This window comes from Haemaphysalis longicornis, unplaced genomic scaffold (genome assembly GCF_048455015.1).
Source record: "Haemaphysalis longicornis isolate Haplotype H1 unplaced genomic scaffold, Haemaphysalis longicornis Haplotype H1 scaffold_1, whole genome shotgun sequence".
In the NCBI taxonomy this organism is placed as follows: Eukaryota; Metazoa; Arthropoda; class Arachnida; order Ixodida; family Ixodidae; genus Haemaphysalis; species Haemaphysalis longicornis.
This window is the reverse complement of record NW_027526203.1, coordinates 48016520-48039334: the sequence shown is the minus strand read 5'-3', so window position 1 is coordinate 48039334 and position 22815 is coordinate 48016520. Positions and strand designations below refer to the sequence as shown.

The 22815-nt window shown below is 48.6% G+C and overlaps 1 protein-coding gene and 1 long non-coding RNA gene across 3 annotated transcripts in view; both read right to left on the bottom strand.

Moving 5' to 3' along the window:
- The window catches only part of LOC144163913 (histone H3-like), a 66508-nt gene extending 63782 nt beyond the window's left edge, over positions 1 to 2726 (bottom strand). The window contains exon 1 of the mRNA XM_077694577.1: positions 2448 to 2726. The gene's annotated coding sequence lies outside the window, so the exon portion shown is untranslated. The remainder of the gene's footprint in view (positions 1 to 2447) is intronic.
- A 7021-nt stretch (positions 2727 to 9747) lies between these two features.
- LOC144163903 (uncharacterized) lies at positions 9748 to 21985 on the bottom strand. Of its 2 annotated transcripts, none has more exons than XR_013320974.1 (3): positions 21838 to 21985; positions 10597 to 10792; positions 9748 to 9881 (listed from the first exon to the last, which is right to left on the bottom strand). It is a non-coding gene; the product is annotated as an uncharacterized LOC144163903 (long non-coding RNA). The 2 variants fall into 2 exon arrangements; XR_013320973.1 differs by having other exon boundaries at positions 9757 to 9881; positions 10529 to 10792.
- Between the last annotated feature and the right edge of the window lie 830 nt (positions 21986 to 22815).

Sequence of the window (22815 nt, the reverse complement as noted above, 5' to 3'; positions counted from 1 at the left end):
CGGTGAAAAAGGGAAGAAATGCCTGAAGTAGGGGGGTTGGTTCCCATCTATTGTGTGCAATCTGCCAGTAACAGTGCGCAAGCCCAACTGGTCTAACTTTCGATTTCACAGCTGTCCGTCATCAGATTATTTCATAACAGCTGTTTCAATGACCAGACTAAAATCATTAAAAATGTGGAAGCTGCCTTGGGGGAACGTCAGGCAGCAAGCCGATTTGTTTGACGAACGGTTTCGGGAAAACCTGCCTCGTCATGAAGGGATTTAAAAAAGCCTAGCTAATTCTGATGGCAACGGCTGATGTTTTATAGCCGGTTAATAATTGCGCCTAGTTTTACTCTTGCTTTATTTGCTCAGCTAATCATGCGTCTTTACACACTTGACCGCATGCTCTAGGCCTTCTCCAAGTGCCGGGGCGGCTAAGCTTTGGAAACGGTGTTTACGCGATTCTTTGCCCTCGCGCAAACACTGTGCAGAGGTGCTGCAGGCGTGTAGAAAGAACAAAGTGAATGTACTATGTATATGAAATATCGGTCAAAGTACCCACTTTAGGGCTCATACCACCCCACCCCCCCACCCCCGCCCCCTCGTCAGATACTGCATACTTCGGCTACAGCGGACGTTTTACTCCGGATTAAGACAGTCTGTTGTATCGGGCGTAGACTGTAGAAACGGTGATTCTCTGGAAGACGCAGTGCATGTGCACGCCTAATATTAGCATGTTCACTGCAATAAAAAAGGAAGAACAGGCAAGTTTGCCTGAATTTATGGTGAAAAATTTTGTCCACACTGAAACTAAATTGGGACAGCACACGAACAAGACATGAAAACCAAACTGCAGTAACTGCCAATTCATTGTTATTTTGTGCAGGGCTTCGTGTCTCCTTGTTGTGTTGCCCCCAATTAGAGTGCACAGAATTTTCCGCATGAATGTTTAGTGTGAAAATTCTGCAACTACTTTTGTAAACATGCTAAGACAACACATGCACAAAAGTGGGGACACCGGACTCTCACATCCTGTGTTCCCCTTTTTCTATTTTTGTCTTCTTGGCACTGTTTGCACAGGATGAACAAGTGAGCACTTCTGATTTTCCACGACTTGTGCTTGTGACGTAAGCGCGGCGGATGGCAGGAAAAGCTATATAAAACTGTAGTTCGCAGTGACTGTGTTACAAGCAATCATACTCTCTCAAGTTTTTGAACGAAGCAAAGTCCGCCACAGTGAAGTCGTTGCAACATCACGAGTAGGTGAAGTAGCTGGGCAGTTTTCAGTGTACCCTGCTCCTCCCTTTTGTAAACAAACAATTTTTTTTAAATTTGCTTAGTTTGCAGCATAATTGCGGCCTTGAAATAAAGGCCTATCCCTCGTAGGCTAGAGGTTGTGTGCGCCAAAAAAAAATTACGCCCACCTCCCCTCACGGGAACCCAGGTGTGATGCAACGCATCTCATGGGGGGTTCCATTGGCGTTTTCCATCATACTGATTACGCTTATAGCAAGGATTCTCACGCGAAGGGGAGGTGGGCGGATGACCGTCAACTGAGACTGCCGGAGCGCAGCATGCCGCTTTAGATTCACAGCGCCCGAAGGAGAGGAGAGCGCGGAAAGAGAGAGCACTGCACATGCGCAGCGCCGCCCACCGGCGCCTAGCAACGGAGTGAGAGCGCGCTGCGCCAACCCGCAGCTGTTTGGGAGAGAGTGTTCGCTATCGAAGAGAGGAGAGGAGGAGAGGCGCAGCTGTGCGGACAACGCCGGACAGACACAGGAAGGACAGAGGGACGAGCATGAGATGCGTTGCATCTAAAATCCCCTCCTCCTCCCCTCCACAGCCAATCTCCCAGTTTTCGAGGTCCCCAGGTTGGCAGCTATGCTAATGCATACTACAAAAAGTTCAGCTGCAGGGGCCCACTGGTATTGCTGGTCTTTTCAGAATCATAGTTGTGGAAGGAAGGAGTTTAGACCTTCATTTAAGCATAATTAAGCAGTCGCGATCAAGGTTTGTGGAAATTTTGAGTTTATAGGGTAAAACTGCGAACCGATAGTGCCCCTTTTTGGTCCAACTATAATAAAGGTGCAGTAATTTTTGCTGCGTGCACTGCTAGTTAAAATTGGCTGCAATAGCATTTAAAGGCATGATATTGTTTCCTGCTATAGTGCGTGTCTGTAATGATGTACAAAAAGAATGTTTCCAACCACAACATGCATTCTGCACTAGGCTCTTGAAGAGCATATGCTGGAAATGCCATTCCAGGTCCTTTTTTCACTGCATCTGCGAGTCCTTAAGCTGAAGCTGTATTCCTCATCAGTTACCCATCTCTTAGCAGCAGCAGCATTGGTGTGCTCGTGTTACAAACTGCTTCCATCTCCTACCGCTGCGTGGTGGTATGGCATAAAAAACAGTTGCAATTCCTAGTCCAGCTGCATTCACGCTGCAGTGTAAAGACAGCCTACCTGCTGGTAGTACTGAACGTGAGCTCTGGTGAGCTTGTTGGCAGCGCGCAATCCCTCCTTCTCTTGCAGCTTGTGGAGCCGGACTATGTATTTCCATTCGATGACCTGCACAGTGAAAAAATACATGCCATTTGTGCGCTTATTAGACAAGATCTGTCATTTAGGCAGCTTATACAACAACTTCCCAATGAGGATTTGTAACCCTCAGTATTACCAGTCTCATTACTTTTCTGCCTTGCTTAGCTAATGTGTAGCATAGTGGACTATCTTTATGCAAGTGCAGTCTGCTGCACGTTTTTCCTCCACGTTTCGTGGTTTGAACAACATTAATGGCATATCGTGGACTTCAGAGCATCTGACGATTGCCTATGATTTGATTGTTTGATATTAGAGGTTTTCATTAGTTATTGCTCCTCTATGAGATAAAAAAAAACTGGAGAAGTACACAAATTTTGTAGAAACTGAAAAAAGAACTGGCATCATGCCCACCAGAGATAAAAATGCCCGTTATGCACAAGAGATAAATCAGTAAAGTGTGCTGTTACAATGGAAGTGCAAAATAATGAACACTAATGCCAAAATCTCAGCATTGTGTCAACAGCACAGGGACTTTGCTACTGAGGCTTACTTAAACTTACGCTGCCCATGAGGTTCCACAGACCTTAGGGACTTGGTTCTTCGATTTGATCAATTGTAGGACTTAACGCACCGACGCAACGCAGGCAATGAGGCGCGCCGTAGTGGAGGGCTCTGGATTAATTTTGACCACCTGGGGATTTTTAACGTGTGCCGAAATCTCGCACACACGGGCGTTTTTGCTTTTCACATCCATCAAAAAAGTTGCCGCCGCGTCCAGGAATCGAACCCGCGACCTTGTGCTCAGCAGCGCAACGCCTTAGCCACTGAGCCACCGCAGCGGGTGACTTGGTTCTTCAAGCCTGGAGAGGAGCGGAAGAGATTGGGGCCCTGGATGGAGGGACCCGCCCGTAGCCAAATCTCAATCACTCGCTCCCGAATATTTTTCTCTCTTTCTCTCTACCTAGTTGCAATGGGCCTAGTAATCCATTATTAGTTGGTTCTGGTGTGTCGAGCCTGGGTGTCGATTATGCTTCGTGCCCAACGGTCCAGGTCTTCAGCTGGAGTGGTGTGGGGGAGTGAGTCCACGCGGAAGGCCTCCCAATCTGTTAGCTTGGCCACACCTATGCGGTGTTTGTGATGGGGAGAGGGGATGGAAATTTTTATGATTAGGTGGTCGCTACCCAGGGTGTCTAACTGCGTGGTCCAGGTTGGATTTGCGACGCTGCGAGAAAAAGTGAGGTCGGGAATTGTGTCTCGGGTGATGCTGGTGCCGATACGGGTGGGTTGAGTAAGGTCATTCTGTGATGTGAACTGGTGGTGCTGAATGGCGTTGAGCAGTGCCGTGCCTTTCCGTGTGGCTTGCAGGTATCCCCATGTGATGTGGGGGGCGTTGAAGTTGCCTATTACGATGCAGGGGTCCGTTTTGGCATGGCTGCTTGTGACGTTCAGAAGGGCTTCAATGTCGGTGAGGGGTTGCTTCGGGGGGCTATAGACGTTTAGTATATAGATGCTGGGGGTGGTGGGTTGCTGGGGAATGAGTTCGATGAGCACGTGGTCGATAGGAAGCGTGGAGGGTATCACTTGGGCGGTAAGAGTTTGGGATACCAATATGGCCGTACGGGTGTTGGGGGGATTGGTATATGCATCGAATCCTCGAAGGGTGGGGTGAGGGGTGTCGGTTTCTTGCAGTGCAATGATGTCGGCTGGATGTGAGGCGAGATAAAGTTCGAGGGCGGCCTTTTTGTTTCTGAAGGAGTGCCAACCAAGACATCGCACGTCTGATACACAACCAACGCAAACCCCCAGCGCAGCTTCTCTCCACGCTCCGCCAACGACTCTTCCCAACACCTGTCAAGCCACCCCATCACCTGGATTACCAAGGGGCCCAAAACCCGGACCTCGACACACCTTTTACCAGCACGGAACTCCTTCAAGCCCTCGCTAAACTCACCCGCAATACCGCACCCGGACATGACCAAGTCACCTACAAACTTCTACGAAATCTCGACGATGAACATCTCGAGGCCCTCCTCAAATACTACAATGACCATTGGAGCCGCGGCACGTTACCACACAATGGCGCCATGCAGATATCAGCCTTCTCCCAAAACCCAACAAGCCGATCAATTTAGACAATCTTCGGCCCATCGCCCTGACATCATGTATTGGCAAGCTACTTGAATGCCTGGTCATCCATCGGCTCACAGCCCACCTCGAAAGCACTGCCCAGCTCCCCCACACAATGTTCGGGTTCTGGGCCAACCTCTCCGCCCAGGACATACACCTCCAGATTAAAGAAGTCATCGACAAACTGAGCAAGACCCACCCAAGCTCCATTCTATCACTAGACATAAAGGGGGCCTTTGATAATGTAACTCACTCAGCGATTCTAACTCAGCTCCAACACACCGGATGCGGCACCGCAACATACAACTATGCCTGAGCGTTCCTTTCGAACCGCACTGCTACCCTGAGCATCGGCCCACACAAGAGTGACTGCTTTCACACATCAGCGCAGGGCACACCACAAGGCTCTGTCATATCGCCTCTACTCTTTAATATTGCCCTGGCAGGTATTCCCCCACTGCTATGCTCCATACCAGATGTCTCTCATGCATTTTATGCAGATGACATTACTCTCTGGATTCGCAAAGGCTCTCCTGGCTACCAGCAAGACCGGCTGCAAGAGGCCACAGACACTATCACGCACTACTTACGGAACTGTGGGCTCTGCTGCTCACCCAGCAAATCCGCTCTTCTAATACTACGTGAAAGAACTAGCGGGCGCCGCCCACAGCCTACCCCCGACCCGACGGTTACCATCGACGCCCAGCCCATACCAACGGTCAGAACTCTACGCATCCTCAGCGTGCAATACCATCACACTGGCTCGGGGGCAGCCTTTCTCCCCAAAATCCGCACAACAGTATCCCAACTGACTCACCTTATCCAACGAGTATGCTCCCGTCGACACGGACTCCGAGAGGCAGACACCTGCCGGATCGTGCAATCCATGATCACGAGCCGCATTGTCTATGGCGCCCCATACCTCGCTCTAAAATCCCAAGAGATCGCCAAACTCGACACACTAATACGAAGGTCGTATAAGGCAGCCCTTGGGCTTCCCAACTTCACTTCGACGGAATGCCTCCTTCGGCTGGGCATCTATAATACCGTTCCGGAGCGTATTGAAGCACACCTTACAAGTCAACGCCAGCGGCTACAAGCTACCTCCAGTGGCCGCCACTTCCTAACCCGCCTCAGCTACCCCTCCAACCCCACTCCCGAAACCTTCTGCACCCTCCCCCTCCCCCCCCCCCCCCCACAACCCGCGCTGCCATCCAAGTGCTCCCAATACCAAAGCTCATGCACCCCATCTACAACATGGGGCGCCGCTCACACCGCACACGACTACTACTTAAACGTTATAGCACAGACCCCACCGCCTACTACACAGACGCCGCCCCATACAGCACACACCCTGCACACGCCATCGCAATCATACACTCAACAGGCAACACCACCACTACAGCCACCATACGCACCACATCTATTGACACTGCAGAGGAGGCGGCCATTGCACTCACCATTGCACACACGCCTGCTACGCACATCAGCATCCTGACTGATTCCCAATCCGCACCCGCCGCGGTGGCTCAGTGGCTAAGGCGTTGCGCTGCTGAGCACGAGGTCGCGGGTTCGATTCCCGGCCGCGGCGGCCGCTTTTCTGATGGAGGCGAAAAGCAAAAACGCCCGTGTGTACGAGATTTCGGCGCACGATAAAGATCCCCAGGTGGTCAAAATTAATCCGGAGCCCTCCACTACGGCGCGCCTCATCGCCTGCGTTGCGTCGGCGCGTTAAACACCACAATCAATCAATCAATTGATTCCCAATCCGCCTGCCGTCGCTACGCTATGGGTCGTATCACCAACCTTTCCCTTTCCATCCTCACCCAACGACCCACACTACTGGACATCCGTCTCGTATGGATCCCAGGGCATTCGTCTCTTCCCGGGAATGAGGTGGCTCACGCCACTGCCCGCGCCTTAACCTACCGGGCATTGCCGGAGGGAATGAACCACCCACCACCCCCAGACCCTCCTACCCTCCAGCCTTCACCCCCCCTACGCCGATATACTCTCCCACTACCGTCAGTCCCGCCGCTACTACCCACTACCTCACCCCTCCCTTCCCACCGCGGACGCTCTGATCTGGCGGCGCCTACAGACCAACACTTTCTATAACCACCAACATCTACACCACATATCCCCAACCACCTCCTCCCTAAACTGCACACACTGCAACTCCCCATTGACAACACTCCACTTGGTGTGGCAGTGCCCTACTATCCCTTCACCCCCACCCAACCAACCTACGAGCAGTGGGAGTGCGTGCTGCGCAGCGGCCAGCTCAAGGACCAGGCTGCACTGGTCGAACGGGCTAGGTCAGCGGCCGTGGCACGTGGCCTAACGGACTAGGATGGCCGCCCTTGCCCGTCTTTTTTTAACACTCTTTTTACCCTCTCCCAATATTCAGAAATAAATGCTCTCTCTCTCTCTCTCTCTCTCTCTCTCTCTCTCTCTCTCTCTCTCTCTCTCTCTCTCTCTCTCTCTCTCTCTCTCTCTCTCTCTCTCTCTCTCTCTCTCTCTCTCTCTCTCTCTCTCTCTCTCTCTCTCTCCCATTATTAGTTGTGCACACAAATGCTGGATAAACAAGATTACTGACAGTTACTGGATATTTTGCACAAAGATGTGCCCCCGTACATAATTTGTGGTAAACTTCAGTTCACTTTCTGCATCCGCTAGCACTGCTTCAGCCTAAGATAAGGAAGAATATGCTGGTATGCAGAGACAACAGGAAATGAAACATGCTACTCATATGGTCTACGATCACTTGGTGTAAGCCGTTTGGAAGTTTGGAAGCATACAAGATTGGGTAGACACACTTAATGGAGGTCATGGCTCTTAAAACAGCTTCTTTTAATTGCTAAGTAAACTCTGTGGAACTTGTCAGCCTTGCTGCTTTTTTCCCACTGATTTCAAATATGCCATTGTTTTTTGCGTAACCCAATTAATTCCCAAGATAACTGGAGATAATTAGCCATTTTCGGTAGAACAATTAGAACAATAGACAAGACAGCATTAGCCATGAAAGTAATTTTTACGATTTCTGATGCTATGAACCCTGGTGAGTGCAATAATAAAATCGGTCTTTTCATGCACCACTTGCAACTAATTTTACAGCTCATTAAACTTTGGTGTCTGAAATGGGCATTCGAAATGGTTCCTTGCCACTGGTGCCACAAAGGTTTAACGAGCTGTAAAATTAGTTCCAAGCAGTGCATGAAAAAAAAAATTCTTTTATTGCACTCACCAGTGTTCAAACCATTAAAAATCATAAAGATTACACTTTCATGGCTAACACTGTCTTGTCTATTGTTCCACCGAAAATGACTATCTTTAATTATCTTGGGGACTAATTGACTTACTCAAAAAATAATGGCATATTTGAATGCAGTGGGAAAAAATTACTATCTTTAATTATCTCGGGGACTAATTGACTTACTCAAAAAATAATGGCATATTTGAATGCAGTGGGAAAAAGGCAGCAAGATCGACAGGTTTCACAGAGTTTACTTAACAATTAAAGGAAGCTGTTTTAAGAGCAGTGTCCCCCCTTAAGGCTTCCTAATGTAGGGAGGTGCAAGTCTTATAACACAGTGGGTAAAGAGTTGGCAAGTAATGTTCTTACATGTATTACTACACAGGGAGGAACCCGCATCTTATGTATTCCCCATTTTTCACAACGAGCACATTGCAAGTGGCACACCTAGCAATGTAGCTATAAAATCTTGTGTTTGCACCTCTTTGTTTGCTCTCATTTCTCTTTGTTGGTATGGACTACATAGGCAGGCAAACTAGCGACACTTCACACCCCAGCTACCCCAGAATTGGTAGCAAACCAGTGTTCCCGCATTACAGTAGTTGATATGGTGGCTGTGAATGCACACAGACACTGGCACCTACTGACCTAAGTTTACTTGGTCTCTGCAGTATGCATTGGCCTGCCTGCTTATTGAGCAAATTTTGTGTTTACCCCACAAATGCTGCTGAGGAGGATCCCCTTGTCACCAAGAAGGCTCCCGAGCAGCTTGAGGCCATGGCAGGCATCAAACACCAGAAAAATTTCCTGCTGGGCATCCACCAAGTTGGGGAACTGCATCTTGAGGTTGTCAAAAGCGTTCATACTCTCAGCAGGCCAAAAGCTTGGCCATCGCCATGTTGGCCCCAAGGCAGTCACACAAGAGAGCCATGACATTGAGCCCGCACTCGTGCACGTAGCGAGTGGCTTCCAGCACTAAGTTTTTGAGGACCTCCCCAGAGAGACCGGTATTGAGAAAGCACCCAAAGAGCATTTTCCATGGTGCCACAAGTCCAACAACCATGAAGACGACAGCATCTGTCACAAGTGGCACGTCATCTGAATCACCTGGCTGCTGGCTGTTCCCGAGGTCGACGTAGCTGACGAGACGCCCTGTCGACAGGTCCAAGTCGCAGGCTTTCCCAATGCCCAGCCCATCAAGCAGGATTGAGCAAAGGTGCACTCACAGGGGAAGTCGTTTTTATGCATTTCCTTCAAGTTTTGCAACGCCTCGGCAGTGAAACCTGGCCACCCACCGGCAACCTGGAGCAAGGCGACCAGTCCGCACAGATATTCATATGCATGAGGGGAACAGTAATAGACTGTCAAGACAAATTTCTTCATTTTGTCACTGTATGTACCGTCTCCCTCGTGGTTGCTCTGCAGCACTCTTGCTCCAGCTTTCGAGATGTTCTTGCAAGAAGTTTCTGAACAATTCTAGTTTTGTTTTCGCTTCCTCCGACAGCAAGTGCTTCTCCTTCAGGTCAGCAGTGACAGCTTCCAGGGTTTGATTTTTTTTTTCATTGCACCGCCTCGCTGTCTCCCCCAGCAACTTAATTTTTCTGGCAGCTCTCACACTTTCAGCAAGTTGCTGCACTCGATCGTCGGGTTGCTGTGGAGAGCTGTAGGTGTGGTCATGCCTCCTCTTGCCATGCTGCCCACTACATAGTAACGGCGCTCCATCCTGCTGTTGGTAGCGTGGTGTGAGTGGACCTCCTGTGGATTCCCTGTGGACCCCCCCCCCCCCCCGTGTCCATTACCTGGATAAAAACATGTTGCATGCGTTAGACATGCTACTCTTGTCTCAACCTTGTCTCATGTTTTGCGCACTATGCCTGTTGAGTGCTGCAGGAGCCTTCAGCTGCACGGCAAGCAGGACCTGATGAACAGTCTGGGGGAGGCGTGGCAGGCTTTCCAGTGGCTTGCAACCTGGGCTGTAAAGAGCAGTGTGTGGGTGCATTTCTGATTGCAACCATGTGGAACCTTGTGTGAAAACCATGTTAAGACTATTGGCTAAATGCTATTATGAACCATTAGGTTATGTGCTCCAAATGTGGCAATATTTTGCATGCACTGCTAGTTCCAAAAGAAGTTCAAAGTAGTTTGTGCTCCATCAAAATCTTCCACATTTAGTGAATGCTCTATAGCACTATCAGATACATGTTGACAGAAAACCAATACTTCTGGAGCAAGTGTGAAACAGTTATTGAAGGGAGGCACTAAGGACAGTACACAAGCAAAAAAAAAAAAACTGATTGGTTGCAGCGCATGACATGTCCAAGTGGCCTGATTTCGTGTAGAAGTTGACGAAACAGTTTCTAGCCTCCTCAGATGGCAAAGCATTGCAATAAGACCTACACTGGTGAACCTAGCAGTAAACAGTTGGGAGTTTGAAAACACCAAATGCTGCACGTGAATGGGTCATGTTGTGCAGTGTGGGATGTTATATATTCTTCAACCATGGTTTCCCTGCACTTTTTCCATTTGCTTTCACCTTTTTTTTGGCTTCTATGCACAACAGGCATGATCCTGACAATGCCATACAGCTATGAATTTCCAATGTTGTAATAATGCACTTTACCTTGATTGTGTTTCTCCCTGTGTGCCTGCTTGTATGCATAAATAAAGTGAGCATGTAAACATGCGCACCAGGGCTTTCTTGAAGCAGACCTCGAACAGTCATGGCACTGCATCCTCGCGTAGTTTCCGTTGTTGCAGGCCACCCCAAAACATTGAGGGCTCGAAGTGGGCCGAGCAGGGCCTGTGGCGGCTTTTGGGGATAAAGTTTTCTCGCCCCATGGCATGGACCCATTTCTGCAGATGGTCTGCATCACCCAGCGGGAACCTGGATTCATGTAAATTTATTGAGAAGGCCAAACAAAAATGTTAGCAGAAACTTGGGTTTAACATTTAGTAAAAAGGGGGAAGCAGGAGGGGGCTGATAGAAATATGGGCTTGTAGCTGAATAAAAAGCTCCAGTATTTTGCTGTTTTAACTTAGCAATAACAGGCTGCTTGCTGCTTTTGAAAAGTGAAAGGTGTGACCCACTCGAGTCTGGAAAACAAACTTTATGTTCGCGGGGAACTTTTTCAGTACAATGAATTCATTGCAAATTAAATTTGCTTCACTAGTTCATGCTAAGAGAGCTGCGCTTCATTATAGGCAAGTGTTAGGACTAGTACCGGCGAGTGAGCGACCGTCTCTAGACTCTCTACATATTCATGTAAGTAAATAACCCCAGTGAAGCTAGGTACGCTAGTTAGAATTAACGCCTTACTTGTGGTAAGAAAGTCCGCTTCTCGGTCCTTTTTGTGGAAACAATACATATATGTACAGCGCTCAGACATGTTCACTGAGTGGGTAAAGTGCCACCGTGAAAGTTGTAGCAGACATAACACTCTTGTAGCAGACTATCTGTGCATTGGTTCACCGCCAAGGCGATGTTTTCATAGGCACGCTCAAGAACTTTACCTAGCTTTTAAAACAGCTCATTATTTGAAATTATAGTAATATTACTAAAATAGCAGTCTTTAATGAGCTCCCCCATAAATTTTAACATTATTGTTAACGACCTGCTTGGTCTGCAAAATTGTAGGCACAACCATTATGGCTGACTCTGTAAAAAAACATTTTTTATTTCTTTAGCTTTCGAGCAGCCTGTTTTATTTTCCACTTTTATAACTGCACACTCTTTTTCGCCTTTTTGTGGAACTTTGTTTAAATTCGCGGTCACTAAAACGTTTCAATCCAAGCCAATGATGAAACTAAGGCGAGCGCATGGTATATAGCCGGCTCACGACGACACAGATGGCCTTGATATGGGCCGCATAGACGCTAGTGCCAGATTCCTTTTTAGTGTATAGTGTAAGAAACTATGCCCAGTGCATCACCTGAGAAGGCCCAACGCTCTTGGTGAGCACTTCAAATATATAAAAAAATAAATAAATAAAAAATAGCATGTTTGGACTGACGAAGTACACAATGGCTGCAGAGGCCCTGAGGTTAACTTTTAATCTATGCACAACGACATTTAATTACAACAGAAAACTTCTCAATTAACAAACAGATAATTTACAAGAAAACAGAGAAGTACTTAAATGCACTTAGCTAAACATATTTAACTCACAAGGGTCTCCCAGCATCTGACCTCTTTCCATCGACCCCACCCGAAACACCAAACACTTCAGTTTTATTGCACAAATATCATGCCTCCAAAGGCATGTCCCAACACAAAGGGAGGAGGCCCTACTAACACACTCTAGGCCCCCAATTGGCCACAACAGCAACATCTAATGTTTCCACCCATACGATCACGTGATCCACACTTTCACCCATAAACATCAAGACACAAGTACAACACATAATTAAACCAACCAACTAACAGCTACTCCAAGCACTGGCCATCGACTCTCGGGCAGTCTCTCTAAGGTATCGTTCACACGACGCGCGCCGAAATTATGCCAAACACTGACGAAATTCCTGCGTTTCTCAACACGGCGCGCGCATAACAAAACGAGCTGTCAGTTCTTCGTCACCTACCTCCGCCGTCGTGGCAACACTCTAGGCCCATAACAAATCGGAAACTCACTGTGTACCTTAGACTTCAGAACTCCTGACACTGCAGCGCGCCTTTCTCTATTCATCTCTGGCCCCACGATTACACGATTACCCTCAAAGCGAGTGTAACCCAGTTGACTGAGACGCACCTGCGCCTCGTACGCACTAACGCGGCAATTACCCCCGACACAACCCGATTGTAAATATGAGTGACAGCACACTATTCTCTGCACTGTTAAAAACTGCCTCGAACAGGCAGCAGCTTCAATGGTGCACTTTGCGCACGGGTGGCGCCAGCGTGGAATGCCCCCTCCCTGAAAGCGGCGGCCCTCGTGGCAGCTTTTGCCCCTGTATCAAACTGCGGCCAGAGTTTCGTAACCAGAAAAGAATTGAGGGACTCTGGTTCTACATGGCTTTCACTGACGTCACTGCTAGGAACCCTGGGATACCAATCCGCCATGCCGGTGCAGTGGTGCAGTCAGTCATTGCTATCGCGCGACAACCTTCAGTGTGTCTCAATGGTTATCTGTGCAACTTTAGGTGCGGAGCACCTTAGGACCACACAATGTCTGTCCGCGTCTGTGCGCATAGCATTTACAATCGCAAAAAATCACACAGGCACCAGCACGATTCGAGCGTGTCTCTGGTAGACCAGACAGAGTTAATGTCAGTCGTCTTACCCATTGGGCTACGAGCGTGAGTTAGTACCCAAGAGTCAGAAACGGCTTACTCCCTCGCCTGTAACGATGTGGAGTACCTTGGGACCTCCCAATGTCCGTCCGCGTCCATCCGTGCACACACCACCATCAAGCGAAAATAAAGCGAAATTCGATTTGAGCCGTAAGCTGCAGTTCACTTAGGGAATAATCAAGGTGCAACTCACGGCTCAAATCGAATGACGGTCGGGGCGCAACTTGGATGTCATTTCAAGTCCCCGTACACCACACCCTTGCCATCATCCGCGGAGTGGAGAAGCTTCCATTTTTGGATGCCCCAACTGCACATGTTGGACCATATCAACAAACAAGAACTTTTTTTGCCTTCCGAAGGTAATCGAGCATCAGGGCGACCGCACGAAGGAGCCACGCATGAAACGACGCGGTCCGTTGCTGGCGCGGATAAGCCGCGCCAATCTCAACACCAAGAGGACTAGCATACATATTGGTGGCGCACACTTCGTAAAAGGTACACCCTCGACATGTGCACAATAATTCTTTAGCTGCGAGAAGTGGAAGCACATTGGAGAATCTCGTTTTTCAACCCGCCCTTGTGTCTGTAGGCACACCATCACAGCTGTGGGAGGAGGTGAACCCTGACTGGGTCCCTACGCTGTCGCTCAGCTACAGCACGAAACATGGAGATCCTGAATGCCATGCTTGCGTGAAAAGACGATGGAACCAGGCTCAAGCAGCTGAAGCCGAGCGTAGAGCTGAGGCAGCAGCAACAGAGGCGATGGACCCAGATGCTGCTGTCGTTTCTTCGTTGCCGCCGGCGACAGCAGAAGACAGTCAGCGTAGAGTACAGTGGCGAAACAGGCCAGCGTCTTTTCGCCGTTGGTTTGAAGCCGAGTGCGCCAAAAAAGTGGAAAGTTTTTTTTTTTTTTTTTTTCCATCCGGCAGAGTATCTTAGATGTCGAACATCGCCTGCTGCTTTGCCAGTCCCGTCACCCATAACCCCCCTCTGCATCTCAACTGAATTATTCACGCTGCATGATCACCCATGCAACAACCCAATTGTGTTTCAGGGATCGCAGTCCAGACGGACATAAAAATCAGCAACATTGAATCTATGGCGATGGAGTGCTTATAATTAAATGAGCGCCTCTAAGCTTGCCGGAATGAAAACATGTCACTGGAGCTGACGGAAGATGTCCTGAAAAGTAGCAACACTTCACTGTTGTAGAGGAGTTTGTGTCACATGATGCAAACAACTGCTTGCTGAAGTTTCAGGAGTTCCTGCTTTTCTTGATGAAGTTGAAACTAGATTTGCACTTCAGTGACCTCAGTTTTAGGCACAATGTGTCAGAGGCCACGTGCTGCACATATTCGACAAATGGTTGCATGCTACCTACTGCAGCCTTGAGTCTCAAATACTGTGGCCACCAAGAAGTGCTTTGCAAAACACAATGCCTCAATCCTTCTATGATTCTTTGGGGGAAAACGTTGCAGTCGTCATTGACTGTTTTAAGATAAAGACAGAAAGGCCTTCATCATACTCGCCCCAAAGTGAGACGTGGTCTCAATACAAAGGCAGCAATACGGCAAAGTATTTGATTGGCATTGCACCTCAAAGCATTGTTAACTTCATCTCTGAAGGCTAGGGAGGGTGCGCCAGCAATAGACACATAACAGAGCACTGCGGTCTTTTAGACAACTTACTTCCAGGTGACGTAGTTCTTGCAGACCGCGGGTTCAATGTGTCTGAAAGTGTGGGCTTCTACTGTGCGAGAATTCACGTGCCAGCGTTCACCAAGGGCAAGAAGCAACCGCCAGCAGCACACGTGCTATGCACCACGAAACTAGCCAATGTCAGGATTCATGTCGAGAGGGTGATCGGGCTGATCGGAGATAAGTACGTAATCCTGAAGGCCATGCTGCCCCATTGATTATGTCCTTTGCCGACGCGGAGATAATTTGACTCCACTCCACAAAATTGTTACTGTTTGCTGTACCCTTTCTAATCTGTGCACTTCGATAGTTGCATCACTGAAACAGTCCACTGGGAGCAGGTGCTTTTCGTTGGCAAATGACATTACAGCGTCAGCTGTGTAGCGGTAGTTGGGATTGGAAACATTTTTTTTTTACTCCAGTTATTTCACTTAGAACATGGATGCAATGTTGCACTAATGTTTCAAACAGCAGTAAAGTTATGGTTAAAATCAGAGAAAGGAACATGTATCCCATCCAACTGCTCATTTGAAATTAGTTGGACACTAGTTACAGTTGTCAACTATGGGAACATCGTCTGTATATTATTATAGTACCACTTTTTTGTGATCACTAAAAAACTGAAACTGGAATTCCTAGTGCTACTGTGGTTGCACCCGAATTTTTGAGTGTTATGTTTCTGCTGTTTGTTTTGTTCGAAATGCGTACAGTAGCAATCTTGGCATAACGCACTTCTGCAAGCCAATGACTGTAAGGCGGCAAGGTGACCATTTACCTTTTTGTTTGCATCTTTTGCCCTGCCATGCTTTAGGTGTACCATATATGCTGTGTGGCCTGCGTTAAATTTACAACTCTTTGCACTTACAAATTTGTCTAACTGCCTTTGCTACATCAAGTGATGTGATGTCATGAGATTCATCACTTTTTTAATTCGATGTTTGTAGTTGTGCAGCACCGTAAAAACCCGCATATAATACAGACTCGCGTATAATACGAGGTGTAATTCGGGGACAGCAAAATCGGAAAAAAGTTTTCATCCGCATATAATGCTAAAGAGCACAGAAAACATTTATTTGCACTGCAGTTACCATTCAGTCATTGTCAGTTTTCGCTGGCACTGTCTCCCGACGTCCGTTCAGTCATCGTCAGGTTCATTGCCGCTGTCTCCTGAAGTCACCTTGTCGGAAATGTCTTCCCACAGAAAGCGGTCCTCAGTGCCATCAAGGGGGTTCAAGATGCCGCATTTCTTAAAAAGAGCGACTGACGAACTCCTCTGGGATGCCACCCAGCATGCCACCCAGCATCCACATCCCAGGTGGCATCCTCTGGGATGCCACCCAGCCACAAAGCACCGCTGGAGAAACCCGCATCAGCCATCCGGTAGCTGTCACTTACGGGTCTCCTGACCTCATCCACTCTTGGTAGCAGGACCTGATGCAGTCTATGAAAGGCTTGTTGATGCAAACGTCTAGCGGTTGCAGCTGGGATGCCATTTCTCCTGGAATGACAATGAGTTCAATGCGGAGTTCGCGCAACAACTTCTTCACGGAATCGGCCAGGTGGCAGTGACAGGCGTCCAACACGAGCACTGACGGGAACCCCCAACAGTGCTCCAGGCCGCCGACACCACACAGACTTTATCCAGTCAAGCACCAGTTGCTTTCTCCACCCGCTAATGCTGCCTTTGGTGACGCCGAACTGCTGTCCTGCGGCACAATTCCTGATGGCCTCGGCACATAAAATAACTTTTTTTTTAATTGCAGCCGAATACTGCCTTCGTGCACCCGCCATCGTGATAGACTTGCGGTGAACGTGCCGATCCTTCGCGTGGTCAGCGTTGCCACTGAGTTTGGAGTGAATTTCGCCAGACAACGAGCAAGAAGTAGCCAAACTAGCCATTTTTTCTTAAGATTTCGCCAAAAATGCCGCCCCACTTGATATCTGCGGTAGCACCTAAAAATAAAAGCTTCTAATTTTGTATAATCCCTTAAAAATCAGCACTGTTCAAAACACTTACATTATATTGACGTTTTTCAACATGAAGGAAGAAAATGTTCGTTCTTTCCTCCATGTTTTTCAACGCCAGTCGCACTGTGCGCTTCAAAATTCCTGGTTCTTCGACTAGCCTTTAGATGGCGCCGCAAGGCTAGCGCAGTGATCATGGTCTTTAACGACGGTGCGGAGCACAAAACAGTATCAGTGCAACAAGTAGAAATACCATTGGTGAAAGAGTATAAATATTTAAGAGTATGGCTGAACGACAGCGAAGATTACACGCACGCGCATGAGGTTCACCTTAAGAGGAAAGGAAGACGGAACGCGGCTATAATTAAGTATAGAGGCCTCTGGGGATACAGCAAATAAGAAATGGTAAGGAGAGTCTGGAAAGGGGTCATGGTACCAGGATGAACTTTCGCAAATTCGGTTCTGTGCATGAAACCAGACCCAAACGGGCCTGGAGGTAAATCAGAGGGCGGTAGGCAGATTGGCCCTAAAGGCCCACAGCAGAACTACAAATGAAGCAGTACAGGGGGATATGGGCTGGTCGTCTTTCGAGGTGAGGGAAGCGCAGAGCAAGATAAGTTTGGGGAGCGACTTCGGGACATGGAGGACGAAAAATGGGTTGCGAGGGTGTTTAAGTACCTGTATTTGAGGAGCGTGGCGGTGGAGACGGAGGACCAGACAGCTGACCAAGCGGTACGGAAAGTCGGTTGGGGAAAGCGGGGTTTACACAACAGTTAAAAAGCAGGTAAAGGCAGTAGAGACGACAAAAATGGGCACAGAGAATGGAAGCGAAAAAAACCCTGGAGACTTGGGGGGCAGAGAAACGGGAAATTAAGAAGGAGGGATTCTGTGGCAATACAAGAGGCAGTGCATTGCTCTTCGAGGTACGGGCAGGGTGCCTGAGAACCCAGGCACACACGGGTAGCTACAGGCAGCAGGATGAAACGTGTGCATGCTGCAGCAGTGATCGGGAAAATATAGACCATATTGTCAGGGGCTGCACAGAGATACGACCACCGCGGGTTGAGTGGGAAACGACGCTGGCCAACACTGACTGCGCTAGCGGGGGCTTTGGGATTTGGGGCGAGGGGGAACCTCAACTTCAAGGCCATAGAGGTCACGAAGAGGCGACTGTAGTGGTGGTGGTGGAGGAAAAGTAGGGAAGGGAAGGGTACGCAGGCGGAGGAATCATGCAGATGAGAATTTAGAACAGAGAGGGGATAAAAAAGGGGGGTAGGAGCGATGAGTTTAAAACAGGGAAGAGGGGAGATGGGAGGGAGGAAGCAAATCTATTAGGTTAGTTGGGAGTAGGGCAGGCAAGCTTAATAAAACAGGCAAGTCAGTTGCTGACAACCGACGCCTCGATTCAAAGGGAGAGCCACTAATCATCATCATCATCATCAGTTATCGTCATTAACTAAAGTTCCTTCATTGCTTTTAGCCAAAGCCTCCCCTAATTTTTTTTCCTTTGTGACTGGGAAGGCTAGTACCGCGGGGCATGGAGTAACATAGCAACAGTTGCAGGAAAGGCTTAATTAATAATAATAATAATAATAAACAGTAAAATAACCACGCCGAGGCGCCACCTTTACCTTCAGCCATAGCGTTATACAATAGGCTATGGCTTAGCCGACAAAGGGACTTTTCCACCTACGTAGCATGTGATCGTTATCTCGCAAACACAGAAAAAAAAGTAGTGGCTGCGCTTGGACGGATAAGCACCCAAAAGCGCGCTGAAAGTTGGCTAGCTGTGCGGTGCCCCAGCCGCAGCAGCGAAAGATTTTCACGGCAGCCGTGACAGCTGTGTACGTCCTGCTTTCCGCCCCCCGATGCCTACCCCCGTGCCACAGCCTAGACATGCGCACGCCTCGGGCGAAATGAGACAAACAGCCCTTCGAACGCCGCTTTCTTGGTCCGGCCCGACGGCAAAGCTTTGCACTGCCGCCGAGACAGATGGAGAAAGGGGAAGCGGATAAGGGGGAGAGTCCTCAGTCAAAAATCACCAGAAATTCGTCTTGTCACCATTCATGACATTACGTCACCACGGGTCTCTCAAAGTCGCCTATTTGGCGAAAAGTAGCCACCAGTGGCAACCCTGCACATGGTCAAAACAATCAAAATGGCGCCGGCTGAGAGAAGCAGCAGCCAGCTAACGCCACTGCAAGATGGCACACCCTCCGCTGAAACCGAAACCGAAAGTGCAAATTTTCGGCTGAAAACCTTGGGATCCACATTTAATACGAGGCACAAATTTTAAGTAAAATTTGGAAAAAACCTTGTATTATGCGCAGGTTTTTACGGTAATAAAATTATTTTACAATGCAGTTTTAACATATTTTTGTACTATGAGGCTACATGTGTCCAGAGCTGTCTGAAACTCATGTGTAGAATGTTCATTTTGGAAGTAACATGTTACTGAGAGCTTAAAGAAGGCAGTGCATTATTTTAAGATTGCAAGCTGTTCTATATTCCCGCCATAGCAAACAGTGTATACTCTTTTAGCAAATTTCTTTAAGATAGTCTGCTTCTTCACACTGGCAGGCACAGCTGTGGCGAAAGAAAATGTAAGCATGAACATCAGTCCTTGTTTTCTTTGCACTCAGGACAGAACCACTTCTCTTTTGGCACCCATTTCAGTCTGACACCGCAGAAGTGGAACCACTTGTAGTTCCATGCCTCGTTGTCGCAAGCTACCACCTTGCCTGTCTCGGGTCCACAACAGAAGCAGTATTCTACCATGTCCGATGGCTTCTCTTCACGACTTCCCTCTTGCCTCATGTAGTACCGGTTGGCTGAACAACTCGGCAAGAATAACATTCCTGAAAAAGTGCCTCACACAAGAAAAAATGTTCCAGAAAAATTGATCGTTGTCTCACTCTTAATGTGCAGCACATTCCGTCCCCACACCATGAAGTCACAGAATTCAACATGGCACAGCGTCATCTGAGTCTAAATTTGGTAGTACAGTAAAAGCTCGTTCATTCGAACTTCGAATTAATTCGAACAGACACCCTGGTCCAGGCACAGCCCTGTATATTTCAATGGGGGAAGACTCGATAATTCGAATGCATAAGTATCCAGAACAGTTAATTCGAACTGATATCCCCTGGTTTACATCGCTCCTCGCAGAAGACTTCGGCATAGAGGGGTTACAATGTGCTGCAAATTTAAACCAAACCAAATTTACTCGAGATGCAAAATAAGTAAACAAAATACAATAGCACAGCATGTGTGCTACGCTGCTGCGACAGCTTGGGCCAATTCTACTGGGTGCCGGAAGGCATTCAAACGGGCACCGGAAGATATCCGGTGGAGTTGATTTGCCGCAGCCTCATGCGATTGACGCAGGGCAAAAACACTAGCGGGCCTGCGTCACGCAAACAAGTTTTGGCTATAATTTAATGATGTCATGTAGACCTTGCAGGAAATCAACCCTGCCGGAATTCCGGCACCCAGCAGAATTGGGCCCCTCGTTTCGCTTCTTCAGTGGGCGCCGTGCCACCGACGCCAGTGCTCCGGCACATGCCGTTGGAGGTTTTCTTTGTGCCTCGGTCGCTGGTCTGGGCTTGAGATCACGTAGCGTGCACAACAAGCTCAGCTGTAGCCGCCCTGGCCTTATAGTCCTGCTTTTGTTTGTGCCGCGACAGGTAGCCAGTTTCTTGCGTCACCTCTTTCATTGCCTTGGCACTATGTCAGCGATGCCTCATCGACTATGCCAGTCATGGTGAGTCGGAGAAAATACTTGGTGAAGCGAACGAAAGCGCCTGATTCGCAATAGCGAGTCCAGAGGTGGCTTCTTTGTGTTCTGCCCGCGCAGAGCCGCGCGATGTCTATTCATTAAGCGCCCGCCCACTAATGCGAACTCTGCTTAATTCAAACAATTTTGTGGTCCCTGTCGAGTTCGAATTAACGAGCTTTTACTGCAGCACACGTAGCACACGTAATTGCCCAAAAGCTTAAATTTTCTATCAGCATAACTCAGGCATGAAATCTTGGTGGTAATCTCTTTACCATTTCCCAGCAAGATTGGGCACTTCAATTTTACAATTATTCTCCCACAGCAGCTGCACGAGACGATGGCATCCAGTGTTGCGCCGATAAATGGGTAAGCAGCACTCGAGTGGAGTCCAGACCTTTGGAGTCCAGAAGTTCTGGTATTTTGTAGCTTCTTTGGCTTTGTAAGCCTCGAAAGCATCTTGCTGATGTTCCAAGCCCCACATGACGGCAGGAACTCCGAGGGAATTTTTTTCAGGTTAGCACACCAATTTCACCAGTGATAACCTTGGGCTATGCACACTCACGTGGCACACACTCTTCATCACTGAAGCTGTCACCCTGGCAGCACGGTAAAGAACCAGTCTGGTGAGTTACTTTGCTGCCTTGTTGCACCCTTAACTGACTTCACTGCATCCTCCGTGATGAAAAATGTGGAGAGAAAGTCGTCAGCCTTCTTCAAAATCGTGTCGAGGTTGCCTGCCAGTTAGGACGTCACCGTAACTAAATTTGGAAACATGTACGCAAGGTCCGAGCGGTAGGTTGCGTTCAAAGGTTTCTCGCTGGCTACCAGCGGCATGTCGCAGGAAAATCGCGAAAAGCGACTGAGCTATCAGCAGCAAACGCGCGCGCGCGCTCCGCACTGCTCTCGCCGCCGGTCGCGTGCTGCGAGTCAAATTGAGCGCGATAGTAGTGGGCTGCACGCGCTCCCGTGTTTACTGTCGTGAAGCTTTTGCCTGTACTTAGGTGGCCCATAGACAAGGTCGCATGCAAAACGGCTGCAACTCGCGTGATACTGAGACAACTCGCTAACTGAGCCAAGAAATCGAATGCATAACTCTGTAACTCCTCACATCACTGACTATAAGAAACAAACTGCTGCACTTACAGGAAGTTTAGTCCGAAATTTGCAATGAGGTTGTAGGAGACAACGTGCCGATATACTCACCGTTAGCGCGGCAGACTCCGCTATGAACACGGCTACAAGAAGGTCATCTTCTACGGTGTGTGCACTGACGAGAGAGAGAGAGTGAGACAGTTAACTTTTTGCCCAAAGACATCGAGGTGACTACGGTACGTTTTTATACGCTTTTAGCCACCATGATTGGGGCCAGCTGACTTTGGCTTCGGCTCGTTGTGCCTGTCGTTGGCCAGCTGTTTCGCAAACAAAGCTCTACTGAAATAGACGTAACTTTCAAACGCTCAATACCTCTGCTCAATACGACGCTTTTAATGGTCTTTAGAGAGCGCGAACTGCAAATAAAGGCACAAGGCAACCTGTGGTCATAGAGTTTGGTTAGCGCGAGCTGCGCCGCGCCGCTCCGGCGGCGCTCCTCCGCAGCCGGGAGGAGTGGTTTTTCCGGGTTTTTCCATGGGTTTTTCGCATGGTTTTTCGCACTTCTCACCCCCACGGCTCTCTGCGCATGCGCCCTGTTGCTATAGCAACGGAGACGCGTCGTGTACTTTTAGGACGCCACGGCGCCAAATTCAAACGGGAGGGCAGCGTGTTGTCGCACACCGCACGTCGAAACGTGCCGTCGGCAGCCAGAAGCGTCGTCACCGCATATAAGATCGCGATAAATAAATGTAAGCGTCAAGCGCGAGGCATTCGGCGCATTTAACTCAGCCTAGCTACGAACAGCTGATCTTACAATTCTTGTCAAATTTCAATATGCGTTGGCTGTGGACTGGTAATCAGCGCTAGCATGAGCTATTTAGACAAGCATATCGGGCCAGCAGGCGCGGAACCCTGATTGGTCCGTTAAAATGACGTCACACGCATATTAACCAGATGTGACATTAGATTTTTTTTTTTTTTTTTTTCTCGCCAGGGCAGTCATTTGGCAGCGTGAGGCGTGAGTTCAGAGGACGGTTCTCTTGTTCTGTGGTTCATCCTTTGTGCAACGCCAGGCAGCCAGGTTCGATT